The sequence below is a fragment of the Arachis ipaensis genome, chromosome B06 (assembly GCF_000816755.2).
Source record: "Arachis ipaensis cultivar K30076 chromosome B06, Araip1.1, whole genome shotgun sequence".
NCBI classification, from domain to species: domain Eukaryota; kingdom Viridiplantae; phylum Streptophyta; class Magnoliopsida; order Fabales; family Fabaceae; genus Arachis; species Arachis ipaensis.
The window spans coordinates 40,685,530-40,697,492 of NC_029790.2; the positions used below are offsets into that span (position 1 = coordinate 40,685,530).

Consider the following 11,963-nt stretch of genomic DNA (forward strand, 5'->3'; position numbering starts at 1 on the left):
TATTATACTCTTCAGTGCTGCCTTCGGTTAATATGATCTTCCATTGTGAGTGAATGGCCAATTGCAGTGAAAGCATCAACAATGGATCTTATGTTTTTTGAGATATTAAGTGGTCGTAATTCCTTGTTTCTTCACTATCTTGAACTGAATTTTGAGTTGCTAAATCTTGATCTTCAAAATCTTGGTAAAATACTCATTAATTGTGGTCAATACTTGATACGGATATTGACACTCGAGCATTCTATTCTTGTCAGTACCATCCATGCACTACAAAATTCTTATTTGTTTATGGAAGTTTTTTAGTGAGAGTTATTAAAACCTCCACAATATATTTTATTTGTAACAATTTTAAAGAGTTAACAAAAACTCTCACTGTTTGTTTTCACTTTTCAACCCAATTAATTATAAAAAACCCAACCCAAACAAATATTTACCAAGCCCATACCAAAAATAAAAAAAAAATGGAAAGAGTTATTCGAGAGAGAGAACAAGGGAGAGTCACCCTAGAATCACAATTCCATCGCCACCACCATTTATCTCCTTGCCACCGTTACCGCCAAGTTTTCTCTGTCAACCATCGCCTGCTGGAGTTATGAATGGAGGCCAGGTTCACACATTCATCCACTACTCTCTCTCTCTCTCTCTCTGACTTTTCGAATTCTTTTTCTAATTATCACTTTTCGTTGTTTGCATTGAGGCCAGTTCACTGAGGAAGAAGCTCAGGCTCTTTCAAAGAGGTAAATAAAAATGCTCTTTCTCTCAAATCAAATCTGTTTTCAGGTTTTTTTTGTTCTCTATTTTTTATTTCTTTGTTCTCTGATTTGATTCACCTACAAGAAAATGTGTTATCTTTGATTCCATTCGAATTGATCTTTTGTTTCTTCTTTTTTTCTTTCAAACTTTAGTGATTTTCTATTCTTCAATCTTTGTGTTTTCTATTTTTCATTCAGTTGTTTTAATAAGTGTCATTATTGATTAGATTATTCTCTATGATATGATGGCATGCCTGTTAATTGATTCCAGAAATGCCTCAAATGATAAATAGAATTTGTGTGTTTGTGTTTTGTGGCTGATCTCTGTCTCTCCTCTGCCGTCGTCATGCCTCTGTCTTCTATGTTAGCAGGTTATGCCTCTTATGAAAGTTGGTTGCTATTATGGAGATAGTTGAGATTTCATTGTACTTGTGAATATTCTTATGCGGTGGCAAGGTTCATTCAACAAATCTTCCCAAAATACCTTATTTTTGAGCAGGGAAATTGTCCCAGCAACGGATGGGCAGAATGCCACAACTTCATTTTCTCTCTTTAATGAAAATGTATGGCTTTCTTCCAACTTAAAATAATATGTATTTATCATTTTAAGACCTATTGATGGGTGGAAATCAGATTCCACACAAAACTCACCGGCAAGTATACCGGGTCGCATCAAGTAGTAATAACTCACAAGAGTGAGGTCGATCTCACAGGGATTAATGGATTGAGCAATTTTAGTTAGGTGATGAATTTAGTTAAGCGAATATTTGATGAATTGAGTGATTTTGATTGACAGAAGCTAAATTGCAAGTAAATAAAGGTGCAGAAAATAAATTGAGCAGAAGAATAAAGTGCAGAAGAGTTAAATTGCAAGTAACTTAAAGAATAAGAAAGTAAAAGAGCTGTAACTTAAATTGCAAGAAAAGTAAATTGCAGAAACTTAAAGTGCAAGAAATATAAATTTGCTGAATCTAAATTACTGAGAAATGTAAATTGCTTGAAGAGTAAAAGGATTTTGGTGCTGGGACTTGGAATTGAACAAGAAATTGCAAATTAAAGTAAATCAAAAAGCTCTGAGATGCAAGACTTCAGATCTGGATCTCAGTAGCAAGAACAGAAATGTAAAATTTCTTGAAGAAACAAATTAGCAAGAAACTTAAATCAATTGTGGAATTCTAAAAGAGAAATTGAAGATCGAAGAAGAGCAATGAGATTAGCAATCAGATCTAGATCTCAATTACTCCCTTGATCAAACAGAAATAAAATTGCAGAAGAAAACGAAGATGAGAACAGAAGAGAAGATTAAGATCTAATCCTTAGATCAATTGAGAAGAAGAGTAAGAGATGATTCTCAGAATTAGAATCAATAGAACCATTCAATCCCAATTCAAGATCCAAAACAGAAAAGTAGAAGTTGCAGAAGAAATAAAATGCAGAAAGAAAACCAAATCCGATTCCCAAATCCCAAATTTAAAACAATTGAAAATTAAAAGTGAAAACTAAAAATGAGCTAAACCCTCTACAAATCAAACTTAATCCTATTTATACACTTTCTATTCTGATCTTCAAAGCTTGGAGTGGGCTTTTCAAAGTTGGTCTTGAATGAAAAATGGATTTGAAGAAGGATGGGTCTGATTTGGTTTTGGTTCAAATTGGGTCAAGGTGTGTGGGAACCTCCCAGGGGAGCGCTCCGTTTGGTATAGTGAGCATTACTTTCACTCTTGGTTTGGTGAGCCTTGGTGCCAATTCTCCTTGCCTAGCTCCTTGTCCATAGCGTTCACTAAGTGAGCGTTCTACTCACTCTTTGAGCGCTACATGAGGCTGAGCCTTGGTTTGTGCATGCTTGGCTTTCTTGGTTCCAAAAGAGCTCGACAAAGTGAGCAAAAGAGAGCGCTATGCTTGAATCTTTGAGTGCTACTCCTGGCCTTTGCTTGGTTCCCCTCTTCGAGCCTTGGTGTGAGCATTGCGTCTCCTTGTGTTGCTTGGCCTTGTGTGCCTTGCTTCCTTGCCAAGCTCCACGAAAAAGTGAACAAAAGGGAGCGCTACACTCGAGTTTTTGAGCGCTACTCCTGGCCTTTGTTGCTTGGCCTTGTGTGCCTTGCTTCCTTGACAAAAGGGCACGAAAAAGGTAAGGAATGTGAGCGTAGCGCTCACAATTTCAAACGCTACCCTTTGCTTGTGCTGCACCATTTGGTGCTTCCTCTTGGGCGCTCAATTTGCAACTTTGAGCGCTCTGATAAACCACTATTTTATGGTTTATCTTGTGCTCAATTGAGTGGTTTTTATCAACTCTTTACCCACTTATTCATACTATTTGTATGGTTTTACATTTGCCTTCCTAATTATGTGCTTTGATTGAAAACATGCTTCTTTGGCCTTAAGTTCCCTATGTTTAAATCCTCTCTTACTACCATTAGATGCCTTGATATGTGTGTTAAGTGATTTCAGAGATTACAGGACAGGAATAGCTCAGAGGATGGAAAGGAAGCATGCAAAAGTGGAAGAAATACAAGAAGTTGGAGAAATTGCTAAGCTGTCCAGCCTGACCTATTCGCACTCAAACGGCTATAACTTTATCTACAGAGGTCCAAACGACGCGGTTTTAGTTGCGTTGGAAAGCCAACGTCCGGGGCTTTGATTTAATATATAATATAATATAGTTGCCCTGATGCTAGGTGACGCGAACGCGTGCTCCACGCGGACGCATCGCAGTTCCGAAAATCAGCGTGGCAGTTTTCTTCTCCAGTGATTTCTGGGCTGTTTTTGACCCAGTTTTCGGCCCAAAAAACACAAATTAGAGGCTATAAAGTGGGGGAATCCATTCATTCATAAACACAAGCTCATAATTCATATTTTTAGTTTTAGATGTAGTTTTTAGAGAGAGAGATTCTCTCCTCTCTCTTAGGATTAGGATTAGGATTTCATCTTCTGCAATCACATGTTCAATGTTTCTTTTATTTATTTTTCCAATTTAATTTATGAACTTTTCCTTGTTAAGATTTGAATATTTTATTTAATATAATTGAGGTATTTCAGATTTATCACTTCTTCTATTGTTTGTTATTAATTGATATTCTAAGTTAGATCCTAACTTGATTTTGGAGTTGATTGATATTTGGAGACCCTTGGGTTGAATTACTCAAGAGTTAAATTGTAATTGGGTTTATTGTTGGCTAGCTCTCTAGTCACTAACGCTAATCCTTCCCAAGGGAGAGATTAGAACTTGTGAATAGAAGTAGACTTCCAACTTACTTGACTTTCTTTTACTTTACTTGGTAAAGGATAACTAAGTAGAAGCAACCTTCAATTATCAATTAATCTTGAGAAAAAATCCAACAAGGATAGAACTTCCGATTAATCTTCTCCGGGTCAAGGTTTTTAATTTAATTACAATAAAATTTCTTATTTATTTTTATTGATTTAATTTATAAATATACCTGTGCCCATTGCCCAAACTCCAAAACCCCAATTTAGAAACTCATAACCAATAATAAGAACATACTTCCCTGTAATTCCTTGAGAAGACGACCCGAGGTTTAAATACTCGGTTATCAATTTTAAAGGGGTTTGTTAGTTGTGACAACCAAAACGTTTGTAAGAAAGGTTGATTGCTTGGTTTAGTAACTATACTTGCAACGAGAGTTTACTATAACTTCTAAACCATCAATCTTCAGTTCTTCAAAATGGCGCCATTGCCGGGGAATTGCAAACGTGTGCCTTATTATTGGTTATTGTAAATATTTGCTTTCTGCTTGTTTATTTGTTTCTATTTTTTTTTTATTTTTGCTTTGTCGTAAATTAAGAGGTTATTGGTTTTTATTTAATTATTAAAAAATTTTTTTTTTCTTGGTGTTCATCTTGACCTTCAAGTTGTTCTTCGTGTTCATCTTGACCTTCAAGTTGTTCTTAATTGTTTTCTTCATTTTGATCTAAAAATTTTAAGTTTGGTGTTATTTTATTGTTTTTCTCTTTCCTTATTAAATTCAAAAATTCAAAATTTAAAACTCAAATTTCAAATTTCAAATTTCAATTTCCAAAATTCAAATTAAAAAAATTTTAAATTCAATTTTAAAAAAATTTTTCAAATTTCAAATCTCAAATTTCAAAATTCAAATTTAAAAATTTAAAATTCAAATTTCAGATTTCAAATTTCAAATTTCAAATTTCAAAATTCAAATTTCAAAAATTTAAAATTCAAAACTTCAAATTTCAGATTTCAAAATTTAATTTTCAAATTTAAAAATATAATTTTCAATAACCTTTTAATTTCAATTTGTTTTTATTTTTCATTTTTAAATTTTTATTTGTTATCATGAGTTCTCACCCCCATCGCTATGAGTCTGGTTACAATTATGTTGCAGGAAGAAGAAATTACAATGAGAATAGGCATCAAGGTTGGAACAATCAAAGATGGGAGGAGCCACAAGGATTTGATCAACCCTCATGGCGACAACCACCTCCAATGGACTATCAACAACCACCACCATATGCCTATGAACCCTTTTCTCAACATGACTTTGGACCACCATACTCACAAGCCCTTTTTCCGTCAATCACCTCTATATGACCCTAACCCGTATCCACCATACCAACCACCTTATGAGCCAAATGAACCATACACAGAACCACCACCATTCCAACACAACTACTCTCATGAACCACCACCTCAATATTCACCATCTCCATATCATTATCAAGATGAACCACCTTCCTATTATGAACCCTCTCTCCCAACCAATGAGCCCTCATATCCACCCCAACCTCCAATGGATGACAGACTTCGTGTTATTCTTCAAAAGCAAGAAAGGATGAATAAGAGTGTGCTAAATTTTGCGGCCGCCTTAGGCGAGTTAGTAAATATAATAGCTTCCCAATATCTGAGCACTCAAAGAACTCCCATGGCTACATGTGGAGAATCAAAAGAAGAGCAAAGCATGAAGGAGACACTAGAAACTTCGGTGGACAATGAGGAATATGGCTTTGTATTGGAACAAGTAGAGGAAGCCATAATAGTTGCAGAGGAAGAAGTGGTTGAAGACTTAGGAGATGCTGAACCTCCATGGGAAAGTCAAGACATAGAACCTCCTTCCAAGACGGTTGCATTTGATGTTAAGGAGGGTGTACAACCTCCAGGGCATATCATAGTTGAATACTTGGAAGAGGTTGGTCAAGAGATGGAGATTAAAGAAGAAAAAGCACTACCTCCCATGCCCTTGGTAAGTAATGAAGAAGAGATTGAATTGGAAGAAAGCTACCAAGAGGAAGAGGTTGAAATTAAAGAAGTTTGCAAAGAGGTGGAAGTTGTCAAAGAGCACAAGGGAGTGGAGCTTGTAATCACCTTGCCAAAGTTATTGGAGACCCCTCCCCCTAAGTTGCCATCATCCTTCACAACAATTAAGTGGATAAAATTCATATCCCTTAGCTTTCTAATTCCACTTGAATATGGGCTACTGGAGACGGATGGTCAACTTAGAGCTCTTTGTGACATTAAGAGTAAGAGGAAGATGGTCAGTGGTAAGAATTGCCCTGCAAGGTTCATTATGGTTGGAAGTTTTAAGTTTAAATGCAAGGGTTGGTGTAAAGCTCAACTGAATGGGTCTAGGAAGTTGTTTGGCCGCTTTAGTGAGAATTCAGATTGCTTACCACCCAGATGGAATCATGATGATCAACAAGAAGACGGGTGCAATAGCAAGGTTTGGGATCCTGGAATCTGTTCTGACATCCAACACCCCAGGAGCCTAAGAATCTGTTTGAAGCTGCTCAAAGGCTTTACGTGCCTAGTTTGGGATCCCGGAGGCTATTGGAATTCCAAACATTGGTGGAGATTCCTGGATGAGTTCAAGTACAAGCCACCATAACAGGAAGCTCACCAAATGTCCAACTTAAGGACTTTAACTAAAAGTGCTAGGTGGGAGACAACCCACCATGGTATGATCATTCCTTTCTCACTTTTATTTAGTTTTATTTATTTTCAAGTTTTATTTTATTTTATTATATTGAACCTGGAGTTTTGCATCACATTCATATTAACACTGCATTCTGCACTTTTTCAGATTTATAAAAAAAAAAGCACGCACGCGACGCGGCAACGTCGCTGACGCGTCCGCGTCACCAGTGCATTAGGAGGAAAAGAAATTGAATAGAGAGTCACGCGACAGCGTGGCTAGAGGCGTGCCTTTAGCATAATTTGACCCCACGCGACCGCGTCATTCGCGAAATAGCCTCCCCACGCGTCCGCATCACCCACGCGTCCGCGTGGCCCTGTAAATCGACGTAAAAAGGTGTATGGCCGAAAGTTGAGCTGGAATTGGGCTGGATTCGTGCTGGAAGCCCAAGCCCTCCCATGCGACCGCGTGTCCCATGCGGCCGTGTCATTTTAAGAAAATGGCCATTGACGCGTTCGCGTCACCCTGAAAATTGGCAAAAAGAGTTTCAAACAGAGAGTTGCGCGAACGCAAGGCTGCACTCGCACCAATCGCACGAATCAGGCCACGCGATCACGTGACCCACGCGTCCGCGTCACCTGACCTTATCGCGCACCACGCGACCGCGTCACTCACGCGTCCGCGTCGCCTTCGTCGCACAACTTACCCAGATTAGTGCCAATTATCTTATCTTTTCTTCTCTACTCCTAATTTCTTCTATCTTCTCTTCTTTCTCTCTCCTTCTTACTTACTCACTTCTTTCCCTTCTCATTCTTCTTATCTTTCATTTTATTTTACTTAATTTATTTGCATATTTCATTCATTGCATTTTAATTTTGTGCATATTTTTCTTTTCTTTTCTAAAATTATTTTTTTCCATTGGTGTCACTTGTTCATATTCAACTATTGTGTCTTTTCTGATATTATTTTGGTGTTCAGTGACTTGTTTTACACTATTGGGTAATATTATTTAAGTCAATACTAATTTTTTATGATATTTGTATTAATTTTGCATTGACGTGAATTTATATTGTCTTGCACTCTCTTCCCCATTGTTGCAAATTTTTTCACTCTTGATTTGCCATGTACTTCTATTATTTACTCACATACATGTTGAAGCTTCCATGTATATGAGACCCTTATCGTTTGGCATTAACCCACCCATACTTCATTTATTTTCTTATCTTTATTTCTGGGTTATTTTTCTTCCCTTTTTCTTTCAGGATGGCCACCCGGAAGGGAATCGGAAGACGTTTACTTGGGGAGACAAACAAGTCCATCTGCACAATCCTTGGAGAAAAGCATCAGTTGGAGAAACCCGTCCACCTGCACAACTAAGCATGCACCGAGGACGGTGCAATCTTTAAGTGTAGGGAGGTCGATACCGATCTCCATGGATTAGTTACTCTTCTATCTCAACACCAATGGTTTATTTTCCTTGTTAGTTGTTGCATTTGCATGTTTTGCATGATTATTTGATTTTGTGCATATTTTATCACTTGGTTGAAGTAATATTTTCTTTTTCAAGAAACCTTTTAAGAGCATTTCACTAATTTGAATAAAATTTAATGTTACACTTGTTTGAAGAAATATTATACTGGAACATGGTTTAGAGCTCGAACACACAAAACCTGTGAGATTTTTTAGCCTATTTGAATTGCTTGCATTTTACCAACCAATATTTTATTTTTGGTGTGTGTTGTTCTCTCTAAAATTATGATCTTTGTCTTGCTTGATTCTATATTTCCATTGTTTGATGTATGCATGCACTTACATGATTGAGGCCTTTGTTTCACTGAGCTTACATACCCATATGGCCTAACCTTTCATTATCCCTTGCAAACCAATGTTGAGCCTATTATACCCATTTGTTCTTTACTTTAGCACATCATTAACTCTAAGCGGAAAACAATAAATGTCCTTAATTTGAATCCTTGGTTAGCTTAGACTAGTGAGAGTACTCATGAATTAAATATGGGGAAAGTTGAATTTGGAAACATTTGGTTTGAGAATTGAGTATGTTAGAATTTTCTGAAAATGTGAAAAAAATGATTAGGACATGATTCTTGCATCCAATAATTTAATCATATGCATTGAGAAAAATAAAAGAAAAGAAAAAAAAGGATATATATATATATATATAAAGAAGTGAGAAAAAGAAAAGAAAAAAAGAGCAATTAAGCAAAAAGGGGACAAAATGCCCCAAAGTAAGTGGTGAAAGCAATGCATATGTACTGTACTTGAAATTAGAATGCATGAATATGTGGAAAACATGATTAATGGATAGTTAGATGTGGTATTGTGATTACATGGATTGTCTAAAGTTAGGTGGAAAGTTTAAGTTAATTAAGGATTCAGATTTTAGTCCACCTGGCCAAATACAATCCTACCTTGACCCTAACCCCATTACAACCCTTAAAAGACCTCTTGATATGTGTATCTGTGCATTAAATTTATGTTGATTGTTAGATGAAGAGCAAGCCTTAGAAAGCAAGGTTAGTAGAGAATTGAGAGAATCGAACCTAAAACACTTGAGTGATTAGAGTGCATACACATCCAGTAAGGGTTCGATGCTCGATTCTTTGTTCCCGGCTTTCATGAGCTATTTTCTTCTACAAGCCTATTTGTACTTCATTTTTTATGATTTGAATTAGTGAAATCCAGTTCATATTTATTCTTGGAGAATTTATTTACTTTTAAACCAAGTAGGTAAAAGCATTTAGCATGTAGTTGCATTCATATAGATAGGTTGCATTTCATACATTCCACCATTCTTCTTCACTCCCTTACAGCTTCTCTTGAGCTTAGCATGAGGACATGCTATTATTTAAGTGTGGGGAGGTTGATAAACCACTATTTTATGGTTTATCTTGTGCTCAATTGAGTGGTTTTTATCAACTCTTTACCCACTTATTCATACTATTTGCATGGTTTAATATTTGCCTTCCTAATTATGTGCTTTTATTGAAAACATGCTTCTTTGGCCTTAAGTTCCCTATGTTTAAATCCTCTCTTACTACCATTAGATGCCTTGATATGTGTGTTAAGTGATCTCAGAGATTATAGGGCAGGAATGGCTTAGAGGATGGAAAGGAAGCATGCAAAAGTGGAAGGAATACAAGAAGTTGGAGAAATTGCTAAGCTGTCTAGCCTGACCTTTTCGCACTCAAACGGCTATAACTTTAGCTACAAAGGTCTAAACGACGCGATTTTAGTTGCGTTGGAAAGATAACGTCTGGGGCTTTGATTTGATATATAATATGATATAGTTGCTCTGACTCTAGGCGACGCGAAGGCGTGCTCCACGCGGACGCGTCGCAGTTCCGAAAATCAGCGTGGCAGTTTTCTTCTCCAGCGATTTCTGGGCTGTTTTCGACCCAGTTTTCGGCCCAGAAAACACAGATTAGAGGCTATAAAGTGGGGGAATCCATTCATTCATAAACACAAGCTCATAATTCATAATTTTTAGTTTTAGATGTAGTTTTTAGAGAGAGAGGTTCTCTCCTCTCTCTTAGGATTAGGATTAGGATTTCATCTTCTGCAATCACGTGTTCAATGTTTCTTTTATTTATTTTTCCAATTTAATTTATGAACTTTTCCTTGTTAAGATTTGAATATTTTATTTAATATAATTGAGGTATTTCAGATTTATCACTTCTTCCATTGTTTGTTATTAATTGATGTTCTACGTTAGATCCTAACTTGATTTTGGAGTTGATTGATATTTGGAGACCGTTGAGTTGAATTACTCAAGAGTTAAATTATAATTAGATTTATTGTTGGCTGGCTCTCTAGTCACTAACGCTAATCCTTCCCAAGGGAGAGGATTAGAACTTGTGAATAGAAGTAGACTTCCAACTTACTTGACTTTCTTTTACTTTACTTGGTAAAGGATAACTAAGTAGAAGCAACCTTCAATTATCAATTGATCTTGAGAAAAAAATCCAACAAGGATAGAACTTCCAATTAATCTTCTCTGGGTCAAGGTTTTTAATTTAATTACAATAAAATTTCTTATTTATTTTTATTGATTTAATTTATAAATATACCTGTGCCCATTGCCCAAACTCCAAAACCCCAAATTACAAACTCATAATCAATAATAAGAACATACTTCCCTGAAATTCCTTGAGAAGACGACCCGAGGTTTAAATACTCAGTTATCAATTTTAAAGGGGTTTGTTACTTGTGAGAACCAAAACGTTTGTAAGAAAGGTTGATTGCTTGGTTTAGTAACTATACTTGCAACGAGAGTTTACTATAACTTCTAAACCATCAATCTTCAGTTCTTCAAGCTCCTTGAGAGCTTGGATGCGCCACGCTTTATTTTCATGGGCCACGCTTTTTAAAGCGTGGCCTAAGGTCCAAAGTGTGCTCAAACTTCAAAAGTGTGCCAAAAATCCCTCTTTCCACCATTTCTTCTCCTACAAGCAACCAAACAACTAATCAAAGCTCCACCAAAATCACTAGATCTTTGCATCATTTATAAAATCAATTAATTCTAGCAAAAAATCTATGATTTTGTGCAAAATGCATGATGTTTGATTGATTCAAGATAACCATGAAAATCCACTCCAATTACTTACTTATGGTGCAAGAAAGTGCATAAAACCTAATAAAACTAATGAAAAATGCTTGTAAAATTAGTATAAGATGACTTGTCATCACCTATGATTCCAAATAGAGTAACAAGGTTTGTGTGTGGTTCTTTCTTACAGGTAGAAATTCCAAACTTAGAAATCTTGAAGTTGTTTTCAATCAAGATTCACAAGATATGGAGCAATCCACCTTCAAATGGTTGGTTTCAGAACTTAATAAAGTTAACTCTGGAAGATTGTCGGAACTTGACATATTTATGTTCATTGTCTGTGGCTTGCAATCTCAATAAATTGAAAAGCATCTCTATATATAATAGTTCTTTGATAGAAAAGTTATTCATCACCGAAGGAAATAAGAATGAGTAGTCACAAGTATGTAGGATGATGATAAAGTTTGTAATAGATTTTTATTATAATTTTATTTACTCACTGATCTAGTTAGCCATATATCAATGCATTTTATTTGCTAATGTTCATCATTATTAACTGACTCTTATTGAATGACTTTTTATTACATCAAAACAGGTTTGTATCTTTCCTCAGTTAGAGGAGATCCAATTAAGGAGAATGGAGAAGTTAAAAGACATATGGCCACATGAAGACGAAGTCAGTGCAAATTCATTTCCAAGTCTCATTTCTATTGAATTGCTAGTTATATAGTTCAGTTTTGATCTCACTGTAAAAGCAAA

The 11,963-nt window shown here is 36.0% G+C and overlaps 1 long non-coding RNA gene across 1 annotated transcript; it reads right to left on the reverse strand.

The window, feature by feature from the left end:
* LOC110263966 lies at positions 1,225-11,675 on the reverse strand. Its single transcript, XR_002349693.1, has 2 exons — positions 11,345-11,675; positions 1,225-1,364 (listed from the first exon to the last, which is right to left on the reverse strand). It is a non-coding gene; the product is annotated as an uncharacterized LOC110263966 (long non-coding RNA).